The following is a 13,615-nucleotide window of genomic DNA, read 5'->3' as shown; positions in this document are numbered from 1 at the left end:
TTTTTAAAGAGCTACAGGTCTTCTTACTTTAAGAATTCACACAATTTTTCAATTCACTTAGGGCATTCTTATCACTGTATAAAAATCTCTCTTTACAATATTACACCTGCTTTTTTTTTTTTCCAGTTGACTCTGCTTAGATTAAAGCACTAATGCATTGAGCCAGATAAACTAATTTTAGTTAAAAGGATTAGATGAATATCATTAATTGGGCCCAAAAGGAACATTAATATCATATCCAAGTTTATATTTCTTTAGTTTATCAAAATGGAAATACATACAATGGTAGATATTTGAATGCATGAAGAAATGAATTCATAGTAATAAGACAGAGACCCAAATGTTTCTTTTTATCAGATCTTCTTTGATAGTACTTATTTAAAAATTTAGATAATTTGAAAATTAATTTTAAGAGAGAATTAGTTTTTTGAAGATTAAAATTTAAGTGCCACAAATAAAACTTTTCACAATTATTTTTTTAGGTATGAGACAATATTTATTATCGACCCTTAAACAAAATAAGCTCTTATTTATTACATCTACTGTGCTACTTATAAGAGATATAATTGTAGTTAAGTTACTTAATGTTCTGAGCCTTGATTTTTTTTTTTTTCTTTCATGGATAAAATGAGTGTGTATTATACCTTCCTCTTTGAACAATTTCAAAGCTGAATGAGAGAATGAATATAAATTGCTTAACACAATGCCAAGCACCTAATAGGAACTCAGTACTTGTTGGGTCTATTAACTTTTTCCTTTCCATCATCAACAGAAATAACTTGGGAAGCATGACAGTATTCATAACTCTTTCTTCTACTGATAGAACCATTGTATAGGCAGCATGGAAAATTGTGTTGCCTGAGTTTCTTATAATATTTTTACATGACTCATTTTTATGTTGTGACACTTTAACAAAACATGAATTCATTATATGAGTACCTCTAATTAGTATGTTATAGAATTATGGTTGAAGCACTGCAATTTTGTGTGCTTAAAGCATATGAGTTTTATTTAAAAATTAGAAATCTAATCAAAATATAATGTTTGATTCTGTTTCTTTTTCTTTTTCAAAGACACTGGCAATTGTCGATAAGTTAAACAATTAAAATTGTAAAAAAAAAAAAAATAAATAAAATGAGTTGAAATCCTTCCAAATTTCCATACCAAAAGGGAAGAGTATTTTGGAAAACATCTTTTATCCATCCATCCAGCTAAGTTTTCAAAAATGGGAACATACTTCACACAGTGCTCTGTAGCCACCTTTATACACCTAAGAAATTAGTATATAGTATTTCCATGTCAGTAATGAAAGTGATAATTAATCATCATAATAACCTTAATGATAAGTCTTTCTGAGGATCTAATATATGTCATATACTGCAGGGGTCCCCGACTCCCCAGGATCTAATGCCTTATAATCTGAGGTGGAGCTGAGGTAATAATAATAGAAATAAAATGCACAATAAATGTAATGCTACTGAATCATCCTGAAACCATCCCTTCCTCCCCCAGTCCTTGGAAAAGTTGTCTTCCATGAAAACAGTCCCTGGTGCCAAAAAGTTTGGGGACCGCTGAATACTATATGTGACACTTTGCGTGCATTATAAAGGTATTAAGAATGATTTTGGGGACAGTTATTATCCAGTGAAGCATCTTGTCCTAGATTTCATTTGAAGTAGGTAGCAGAGCCTGTCCTCAAACCCTTGCCTCTTAGGACCAAAGAGCATGCTTTTAATTCCCTACTTTGGTGACTTCATCTGACGCTGAAGTTCCCTGTTGTGATAGCGTGAGTCTATTTACTTGTTCTAGGTCTTACATCCAAGCTATAGGGTTCCAAAAGAAAAGGGGCAATATCTGTTTTTTCAATCTATGCTACTACAAACACACGTGCCTTGCACATAGGCAGTTTTGGACAAGTCAGTTGAAAGAAAATACACAATAATTTTAGTAGCTTAATTGTATTCTTTTTTGTGCACATGCTATGAAGCATCTAGCTTTAGCCCCTTTTGATTTACACTTTTGGGTCCTTATAAACTCTACTACCATGAACATCCTTGTTTACATTGTTGCACAGTTGTTCAAATTTTTCTTCTTTGGAAGAAATCCCACAATTACAATTGCTCAATCAAAACATGCACCCATTTAAAATTGAGGCATACTGTACGGTACTGCTACCTAGAAAGACAGTCCCAGTATTGCTTTCATAGTAGTGAATGAGAGTGACTATTTCCCTCATTTTTAACCATATAATATTGGGTTTTTCTGCACTTAAATTATTAGCCAAATTCAGTCCTACAAAAATGGTAGCATACTTGCTTTGTATAGTGAACTCCCAATGTCAAGCAACTTTGAAACCATGCAGTTCAGATGGGACTTGAATCCATGGTCTTTAAACTGAGATCACACACCTGGTCTCAGAACTTGATGAAGCTCAGGTTCTTGATGTCTTGTAGCAGAAAGAATTCAGCAAGACACAAAGTAATAGGTAAGAAGTGGATTTATTTAGAAAGAAACACACTCCACAGACAGAGTTCTGGTCATCTCAGAAGGCGAGAGAGGTGCCAGGATATGGGGTTGTCAGTTTTTATAGGTGTGGATAATTTCATAGGCTAATGAGTGGGAGGATTATTCCAACTATTTTGGGGAAGGGGTGGGGATTTCTAGTAATTGGGCCACTGCCCACGTTTTGATCTTCTATGGTCTTCCTTGGGACTATTGTGGTGCCTATGGGTGTGTCATTTAGCATGCTGATGTATTACAATGAGCATATAATAAGGCTCAAGGTCTAGTGGAAGTTTACTTGTCTGCCATCTTGGATCTAGTTTTTGTCATGTCCTATGGCTATGTCATTCTTTTAAATGCCCCCCTTCCCGCCTGTTTCAGCTTCACACAGGTGACTATTTCTCATTCATCTGAAGTCTTTAGGAGCATTGAGAGCCTCTGCTCCCATAGTCATTCAGGAATTAGTTCCTTCTGTCTTGTGGCACAACCTTTCTCTAAGGCCTCAGTGTTTTCTCTGTTCATCCAGGAAACCATTTGAGCAAATGGAGGATTAATCACAAGGGAGGATTTTATGGGTCATGCCTGGGAGTGACTTAATCATTTCCACCTGGATTTCATTGGCTAAAACTGAGTCACCAGGCCACCTTTAACTTCGAGGGAGACCACGAAGTTAGTTCAGCTGTGAGCCCGGGAAAACTGGAACATAAGTTTAGTAACCAATAAGCCAGTCTCTACCACAGTTTTCCCTTCTTGTCACCAAATATGTTTCAATCTTCATCTTCCATGTGAAGATTGAAGGCATAGTCATACTATCTCAAAGGAGACAGTCATACATCGAGCTGTAAAATGTCCAAAATGTCTTGGTGGTTGTGTTCTCCAAAAGATCAAGGTCCAAAAGACAAGCCCACCTACCCACCCACCCACCCTATACACGCACCCAAAGTCAAGGGTAAAACTTGGATAGGATCACCACAATAAAAAATTCTCTCCTGAGAAAAAAACAGAAAGGGAGGCAAGCAGAAGTTCCCAGTCCATATTAAGTTTGAAATACTACTGGGGATGAGACTCAGAATCTACCAAATGAGAGGTCTTTGGTCCATTGTTCTGTATAAGGCACCAGGTTTCACTTTATAAGTGATAATTTCCTTCTCTGTGTTCTTTCCTGACTACATCTAAAGCAGACCCTGGTAAGCCCTTCTCCTCACTTGAGGACTACTTCTCACAACCTGCTACCTGTATGTGCCAGCCCCAGGGTCCAAAGGTTGGTTTGAGTCTCAAAGTGCCAGAACATTTTAGTCTGATCTCCTTGTTTCTTTAATGATAAGATTTCCTCAAAAACTGGCAGACTTCTGATCAATTTGTTTCTAACCATTCCATATGTCAATAAGTGCAGAGTTATTACCTAGATGAAATTTAAGCTCTCCTTTATTTCCTTACATCTCACCTCTATGCCCCTTCATTTCTCAGATCAATTTTGGCTACCTTGAGGTGATCCGGAACCAAAGAGTTGAGTGTGGAGGTGAAATTCTTAATCTGATTATTTGTGCAAAGCATGTCATTTTGTTCAGCTGACACATCTCAACAAGTTTTTTTTGTTTTTTTTTTTTTTAAGTCAAAGATATTTTCAAACCTACCTTTCAGTTGTTGGGGTCCATATTGCAGTCAATTTTTACAAACTTTTAAATCTCTGGACTATCTCTATTCCCTTTTATCTCTTTCTACTTAAATACAAAGAAATACTCACTGAGCTAATCTCATTCTCATAATACTTTTGTGAAGACAACCATTAATGACCATCATTGACTTGTCACTTAGCATGCTGTAGGCCTTACAAGTTACTGCAGACGATAATTTTACCAAATTTTGCTACTTCATAACATAACAGGACCCAACTACAAGGTACTAATACTAATTTTGATATTAGTTAGAGGAATACTAGCAGCTCGAACAGACAAACCCCACAATATTAGTAGTTTAACACAGTAGAAGTTTATATCCAGCTCAAATAAGGCTGGATTGGGACTAAGGGTAATTCTCTTCCACAGTGTCATTCAGAAACCAGGGTCCTTCCATCTTGGCTGTCTTACTCTACTCTAAGGGTGTAGAATGCTGTGGGAATCTTTCATGGGTCAGGCCTAGATGTAGTTTTTATCACTTTCAGCCATGCTTCATCGGCAAGAATTTAGGGAACATAGCCACACCTGCAAGAAAGAGAAGGAGATATAACACAGTTGAATGTTGAGGAGGAAAGAGAAAATGTTGGTAGACATAAGCCAGTTGTTTAACTGCTGGGAAAAAATAAACACTTTAAGGAATAACTTTAATTTTAGCTGCCTTGTTGAAGTTGGGACATAGTCTGAATAAGAAGAAGGATAAAGGTACAATATGGTTCTTTTTTAAAATTTATTTTACCAAGGTATAAAATGAAAAGTGAATAGGAAAAATGTATCTTCATGAATACTTTTTTCAATGAAAGTGATTAAACTATGATGTGACTGTAAAATTTTAAAAATACAAGGAGTTGAAATATATTTACATATAGTATACCAATTTAAATTAAAAATCAAACATGTTCTTCCTCCTTGATTTAACAACTTGATGGATCCAATTCTATTTTGGTTATTTGCATTTAAAAAGAAATAAAATTATGATTATATATACATACATCCTTCATGGAAGTAAAAGCACAAAGTATTTTCAGGTACAAAACTGCAATTCCCCAGTTACACTAGAAAAAGTCAAAACTGATGAATTGGGAGATTGGGATTGACATATATACACTAGTATGTATAAAATGGATAACTAATAAGAACTTGCTGTATAAAAAAAAAATAAAATTAAATTAAAAACAATTGACAGACAAAATAATGTACCTCCTACCATAGTTGAACCTCCTGTTACTTTTGACCCCCATTCAAACCTATTAGCCAAGTATTATTATGTCACAATGTCAAACCCTAAATTCCTTCAATAGTTATGCATTGAGCATCTCCCATATGTGAGAAATGATGTGATTTAATGGGAATTCAATAATAAATGACACACATCTACCTTAAGAGGATTATAGTTGGGTGTAATGGTTATCAGATGTTATTTCTATAATGGGCAGAATCAGGATCACCTGTGAACTCAGTAGACACGCAGTCTCAGGCTCCACCAGCAATCTGTTTCTAACAAGCCTTCTGGGTGATTCTGATGGAAGCTAAAGGTTGAGTGTCACTGGTCTAATGAGATCCTCTAGGGGCAGTTACCATGTATCAGAGAATACACTTGCCCTCCCACCCTATCTTGTCCTGAACATCTTTCTAAATTACAGCAGTAAACAGTCAAACATGTAAGAACAGAGCTTCAGTTTTATTTACCTGCATTATGTCCTATGCACATTATTAAGGTAAATATTCCTATCAATAAGTGACAGCAGAGAAAGTCTTGTGTGTATTTGGTAAGCAGATTCGTAAAATAAAATATATGTATATTGAATATATATAAAGTAAAATTCAATTCAACAAGCAGGCTTTTACTTCTCTTTATATCAAATCTGCCTTTTTCCCCTGGAAAGTCTATAAATATATAGATAATGGGGAACAAATCAAAAGGAAAGATCAATACACTAAAAGAAAGAAAACTAGTCTGTTAACTATGATAGTAAATATAGATGATCTGACTGAGAAAGATTTTGTTCTTATCTTTATCTGAGCTAAGATTAAAAAGAAAGCATGATTAGTTACATTGGTATTGTTACTATAGAGACATGTAAAATGCTTTGTTGTATTTTCATAAAGATGTTGTGGAAGATATTATTAAAGACATTAAGAGATCCTAAACTCAGTAGCCTGAAGGCAGCAGGCAGATAACTTAAATAAGCAATTAGGACTTGATGAGATGAAAAATGAAGTAGAGAAGGCTCTGGTAACCTGGAGGTGACGAGCCACTTTAAAGTGAGCATGTGCCTCTCAGCTCACAGAGACCTTGCCAAACTGAGTAGACACCAAATTTCAACAGATCTCCAGGTTTTTTAAAAGAAGTTAGATATTTGCATTTTTAAGTAAAATCTCTAAGTGCTTTAATATTTTAAAATAAGTTATATTTCCTACCATTGTGTTGGAGAAATGACATAATTCTGAGTGAGAATATGCCCTAGACCATCCACTAGTTTACAAATTGTGTACTGCATCATACTTTTTATGCAAATTCAAAAGAATTATTTCTGAGTTTTGTATCAGGAAAAATAATTTGTTTATGTTTTGACACTATGAAATACAAAGAGTGAAAATGCATCCTTTTGAACTTGGGTGCCCAAAGTCTTCAAGTCTTTGTCTTCAATTTTTTGTCAACTACCAGGAAATATGTAGGCCATTTAGGATTGCATTTTATGAAAGCTTTCCTTTTCTTTTTTTTTTTTTTTTTTACATCTTTATTGGAGTATAATTGCTTCACAATGGTGCGTTAGTTTCTGCTTTACAACAGAGCGAATCAGCCATACATATACACATGTTCCCATATCTCCTCCCTCTTGTGTCTCCCTCCCTCCCACCCTCCCTATCCCACCCCTCTAGGTGGTCACAAAGCACCGAGCTGATCTTCCTGTGCTATGCGGCTGCTTCCCACTAGATATCTATTTTACGTTTGGTAGTGTATAAATGTCCATGCCCCTTTCTCACTTTGTCACAGCTTACCCTTCCCCCGCCCCATATCCTCAAGTCCATTCTCTAGTAGGTCTGTGTCTTTATTCCTGTTTTACCCCTAGGTTCTTCATGACATTTTTCCCCTCCCAGATTCCATATATATGTGTTAGCATACGGTATTTGTCTCTCTCTTTCTGACTTACTTCACTCTGTATGACAGACTCCAGGTCCATCCACCTCATTACAAATAGCTCAATTTCATTTCTTTTTATGGCTGAGTAATATTCCATTGTATATATGTGCCACATCTTCTTTATCCATTCATCTGATGATAGACACTTAGGTTGTTTCTATCTCCTAGCTATTGTAAATAGAGCTGCAATGAACATTTTGGTACATGACTCTTTCTGAATTATGGTTTTCTCAGGGTATAGGCCCAGTACTGGGATTGCTGGGTCATATGGTTTTATTTTCAACACCTTGTTTTTCCTATACCTCCATTTGTTGATCATTCCATTTTAATTTTGTTATATCTTATTATATGGTATATGAACTCAAATATTCCTCTGACCTCTGAAATTGGTAAGTACATGGGCAATTACATTTAAATACAAACCCCTGTTACAGAGGCTTCCATCCATATTTTGAACAAGAAGTTCAGATTCTGAAAAGATTGCACTCATAAAATATTTCTGAGATTTCTTAGTGTGCCCATCAGAAGGTCTGCATCCTCATCCCATATTCCACCTGGCAGATGCCAGAGAGCTGCACCTGTAAGACTCTATTACCTAGAGCACAAGCATCTTATTGCTGGACGTGAAGTAAAGTTGCAACATGATACAGTCATGCCGAGGTACCCTGTGTCCCTGAGAGTTCTGGAAATTCTGAGGGTTTCCAAAGAAGTATGTCTCCCAGTGACTATGCCTGCAGACTGTAGTGCTTTACTTGTTTGCCGTTGCCACCACTGATGAACTATCACTTATTTAGTCCCAGTGTAGACTTTCAATGATTTACATAGATCAGGACAATGATGGTACTTTAAGGTCATGCTTAGGTTTTTGTTGGTTGGTTTGTTTGTCTTTAATAAGATCACTGCCTGAATTCCAAAGTTTTCAGCTGTACACATGGGTTTTCCCCCAAATTCCCATGGAGTGACATCATGCCTGGATTGATAATCAAAATCAGCTGTGATCCATAACCAGAAAGACCACTTCTCTCCAGAAACATGTTAGTCCTCACCTTAAGTCCCCAAGACAGATGCCCCCTTCATGTTTTATATGTTTTTTTCTGAAAACTTTGTCCTTTAATGAAATTTTACTTCATTCACATCTCTCCAGTTCTTTCTTTTATGTTCTTATATCTTTGATTACCTCAACAACTGATTAGGTACCTCAATTAAACTTGAAAAATCCTTTAACTTTTACCACATAAATGAACATTTGTCATCATTTATTGACTAGAAGCAAGTCACAGTCTGTGCCTGTATTCAAGGGAGGAAGACGATACTGGTGCACGACCCAGAGGGGTCACCTTAGGGTCTGTCTGCCACAAGGAGCTTCTGAGCTCTACCTGAATGTTTTAATACAGGTGAAGACTGACTTCCCCTGCCAATAGAATCTCAGTAGAGGCTCTTAATCAGCTATAACATACTGTTTTATTTATATTTGAATAAGACATTTAAACACTCTATGGTATAGGGTGGGAATCAAATAAGTAATGAATTACTCACATACACTCTACAAAAATATGAGACAATTTCCATTAAGGACTTAGCTCACCGGTTTCTAAGTGGAGGCAAAATTTCTGTAACATGCCCTATCTCCTTTTAATTTTACAAAAACCCAATATAGTAGCTTTTCATGTTGTAAATGTAAAGAGATTACAAAACATATCCATGCTTAGGAATATATTACGTCCTAGAAACGTGTTTGGAATCCAAATTTCTCTTCTCTGGAGTCGACATTCAATTGTTACGCTCTGTTTCCTTTCTGTGTGTTATACTGTCTTCGGTGAGAAACTGAAGAGGTCAGGAATAGAGGTTTATAGACGTAAAAAATATGATAAGTTTATGAGCAGACAGGAAATAAACTTTAGAGTATTACATGAATTGAACTACAGAAGTGTTAAGCTAAAATAGGCATGGGACCAGATCTCGATTTGCTATTTTAATATTTACTGGGAGCTGCTTGTATACCAAGCAGCACTTTAGGTTCTGAGATTACACACATGATACATTTCTCACCAATGCTGAATTAAAAAAAAAAGTTTAGGAACCTGAATTTTGACTTTTGGAGCCATGTGATCCTGGGACAGAATGACAGATCTTCCACTCACAAATTACAGAACTTTGGTAAGTTATTTAACGTTGCCAAGTCTGTGGATGATATATTAGTACTCATCTCACGAGATTGTTATAAAGACAAGAAAAAACAATTCATGCCTAGCATTTGGTGCCCTGCATATAATACAGTGATCGGTAAATGTCAGCAAAAGAAAATGATGACAGGGAAGAGGATAATAATAATAATAATAATAATAATAATAATACTGAGTCCAAAATATGAAATGTAGTGCTGTGTGAAAGAAGCATATAAAGGAAAGCTGATTAAAATGTATAATGTTGATGACAAACTTATGGTAATTCCATCAGAGTAAATCTGGCCCATGGATGTATATTTCTGGGCTAGCGTCATTTCCACACTTGGCAGAGCAGAATGGACTGAACCCTTGGACCAGGCCACATCCAGCTTTCCGCAGTCTGTATTCACATTGTGTACTTGTTTCACTGCATCTGCCTGGGCATTTAAGCATTATGAGTCATTAAACTTGAAGTAAAAGTGATGGTTTTCATGAGTGCCTGGACTTCTAGCACAATGAAAACATAAACTTGCCCAGGGGAAGATATAGCTCTAATCGAAGAAATGTTATTCTGTACAAACATTTGAGGAAGTCTTAGAATCTTATAACACTGGAATATTCTGAAGCTGAGCTAACAGAATATCATATAAGAAAATCAAAATGAACCCTGGCTGAAAATCTTATATTATCAAAAGGAGATGGTAAATACACTCATGAAAAATATATTATGGATAAAAAAAAAAATCAACCTCTGATTTTGGAACATCTAGAAAAACCTCTTTTCTCCTCAAATTAGATCAGAATAGCACAGAATAGACCACGTTTAAAGCAACAAAGTGTATCCCCCCATTTACCACTAATAACATTTATTTGGACAGTGAAATCCACTGGCTTTTTTTTTTTTTTTTTTTTTTTTTTTAGTTACGTGGGCCACTCACTGCCACGGCTTCTCCCGTTGCGGAGCACAGGCTCCGGACGTGCAAGCTCAGGGGCCATGGCTCACGGGCCCAGCCACTCCGCGGCAGGTGGGGTCTTCCCAGACCGGGACACGAACCCGCGTCCCCTGCATCGGCAGACGGACTCTCAACCACTGCGCCACGAGGGAAGCCCTCCACTGGCTTTTTTGACAAGAGCTACAGGATCTCTAAGGGACTAAAATGACGTTGACATTCCTCACAGAATTATGAAACCAACTCAGAGTTAGGGCATGGTGCGTTGTGGTTATCAGAAATCTCATTCCTCTTACCTCTACTTAAGATTTCACATGCTTGTACAGACAGGACATATTTTTATGTTACTAGTATTGATATTTCATTTGATTTATCAGAGGCTTGTACGAACCTGTAAACTTTTATTTAGAATACTAGAGTTTAATATTAAAATACTTTGTGTGCTGCTTAAAATCTGAAGAAGGACTTTCCCACATGAAAAATTTAATGGAAATAACATTAACAATTATTATAACTCTGAAATTGCAATATATGTTTAGCAAATCTCATAGGAACCACGTCAACCGGTATGAAAAGTGGCCAGTGATTTATTTGCTCATTAAAAATTGGGGAGATTGCATAACAGAGTTATCTAGAAATGTGAATTTAAATGGAACTTCCCATCAGCAATTCCAAACACCTTAGTCTGGATAATATAATTATAGTTTTGACTAATAACAGATTTAGTGAAGCTACTAATGTCATATATATATATATATATATATATATATGTGTGTGTGTGTGTGTGTGTGTGTAAACTACTTTTGTAGTTTATAAAATGGATTATTTTGTTTAATCCTCATAGCCTCCTCTAAGGACAGAAAGACATAAAGTGAGATTGAAAGTTTTACTTTGGCAATTCTGGATAGAGTTATTTTTCATTAAAATCAGAGAAAATAAATATGTTACAAAGAAAGATTGTTGGTTTTTTGGTAGAGAAAATAAAAAGCAACTCTTTGTACATTGTACTTATAATCAAAAATGCCTATAGTATTCATTTGGATGGATCTTCCTAACAGGTGAAATTACAAAATGCTCATAATCAGCCCTTGATCCTCCAGAGTATGTGGAATGAAATTAACACTATTGAGTCTGGGATATGGCCTGTCACAACTGTATTGAGTAGAGTATTAATGAAAGAGAAAGGGACCCAACACATAACTTCTTATTCCAAAACTCAGATTATTTTTTGTAAAGTGGCATGTTGCTTAATGTGTTTACTCCTTAAAAATAGGGTGACACTACTAAGTTTTAATGCCTGTGCTTAGTTAACAAATGAATTTCCTGTTTATTTTCAAAAAGTGCTTAAGAATGCATACCAATGTGTAAATTACATAGTTCAATAAACTAAACAAAAATCATTTTAAAAAAATGTTTGTTTTACCTTCTCCATATATTGCCTTCACAACCACTTGGCCATTTCTAACTTTGTTGTCCCTTAATGATGTTTCGGTCATATTTTAGAATTTTTCTGGCCACTTACAGTTGCAAAAACTTTTTTTTTTTTAAGTCTGGTAGAAAATATTAAACTTAAAATCCAATTTCATCCATTTCTATCCTTACCTCACTCTTGCCCCTCTGATTTCTTCTCTTTCCCCTCCTGTATTCTCCATGCCTGCAGTGCCAGCAGTAGCTGGAACCCTCATTCTTTTATTGAAAGGGATGAGGTGCAGTCATTTATCCCCTTTTCTAGACTCTGGCCTCCAAGATTGGGTATTGAGGAGGAATGGCGTTGGAGGAAGGGTTCATTTTATGGAAACGGGCAGATATTTGTGTTGGAGGATACTCCTCACTTTGTTCTGGTTCAGTCCATTTCCATCAGAGGACTCTAAAGATACAGTGGTCTCTAGTCATGTGACAGGCATGGTTTTCATGAGGTGATGGGTTTCTGCCTGACAACACACTACAATTTGTTTGTAAATCAATGTACATTGATTTAAGTAAGCGGCAACCCCAGAATAAATACAGTAAAGTCAGTTTTGTGTGTGTGTGTGTGTGTGTGTGTGTCTGTGTGTGTGTCTGTGTGATCTAGTATGCATGTCTGAGGGCCTGGAGTATGACAGATTTTTATAATATATCTTGAGTGGTGATTCTCTGCTTTTTAAAATATTAATCATCCTGGCTTCTCTAGTTCTCTCCACTTGGGTCAGTGTCCAAGTAATCATAAATAAAACCTACGAGCTGGGTCTATCTACCCAGAGATAGGAGATGGTGTTAAATTTAGGGAAAGAGATGGAGGAAGATTTGTGGAAAATCATCTATCGTTAATTTTTGTTCCTTCAATACATACTTGAAATATAGTAATTTATCTATAAAATAATTAATATAGCACAGCTCTAAATATGTATTTAGATAAACTGATTATTTTATAATCAGTAAATATATGTTAGCTATGTCATATATATATCACATTTAGTGTCTTGTATATAAGACCCTTTCTAAGTAAATCACATTGATAGAGTAATATGCTATTAATACAATCAGAAAATAAGTCCTTATGTAATAGCCTGTATTCCAGGCTTTTGATTTACACAAAGTCTTTTAGGTACATAGCAAATGCCACATTTTTCATGAAGCATCCAAAAGTTGGAGAAAGGTGGATGAATAAATAGATATTTATATAGATATTCAATCTTTTTTTTTCTCACTTCATTGTAAGTTTCTTTACTTTCTAATTACTATCTTATATCTGTATATTTAATTCTATTCAATTCAACAAAATTTTGTGTTAGATGTATTCCTGGCAGGGTCAGAAGGGGAGATTATTTAGGTCCTCCTAACTAGTCCCACATATTATTATAAAAAAAATAAAACTGTCGAGCGACATGAAGTAAAATAAGAATCTGATTTTTTCTATGATATCTGTTTCAATACACCTTTAGAATTATTAACTCATATCATGGAAATGTTTTCTTTGAAGGGATGGTTGGAAGGGATGAGTGTACATAAAGAGTACACTCTTGGGGGGGCTAAGAATATACTTTTTATGTGCTAAGTACTTGCTTGTATTGCCTACAGAGTAGAAAGACTCTATTACCCAAGCCTAGACACATTTAAGTATGAAAAGTGTAGACACTAATAGTCATGTCAGGACGACAGGGATAAAATGAGACCTTCCAAGGCAAACTGGGATGTGGCTAC

This window comes from Phocoena phocoena, chromosome 3 (genome assembly GCF_963924675.1).
Source record: "Phocoena phocoena chromosome 3, mPhoPho1.1, whole genome shotgun sequence".
NCBI classification, from domain to species: Eukaryota; Metazoa; Chordata; class Mammalia; order Artiodactyla; family Phocoenidae; genus Phocoena; species Phocoena phocoena.
This window is presented reverse-complemented; position numbering follows the sequence as displayed.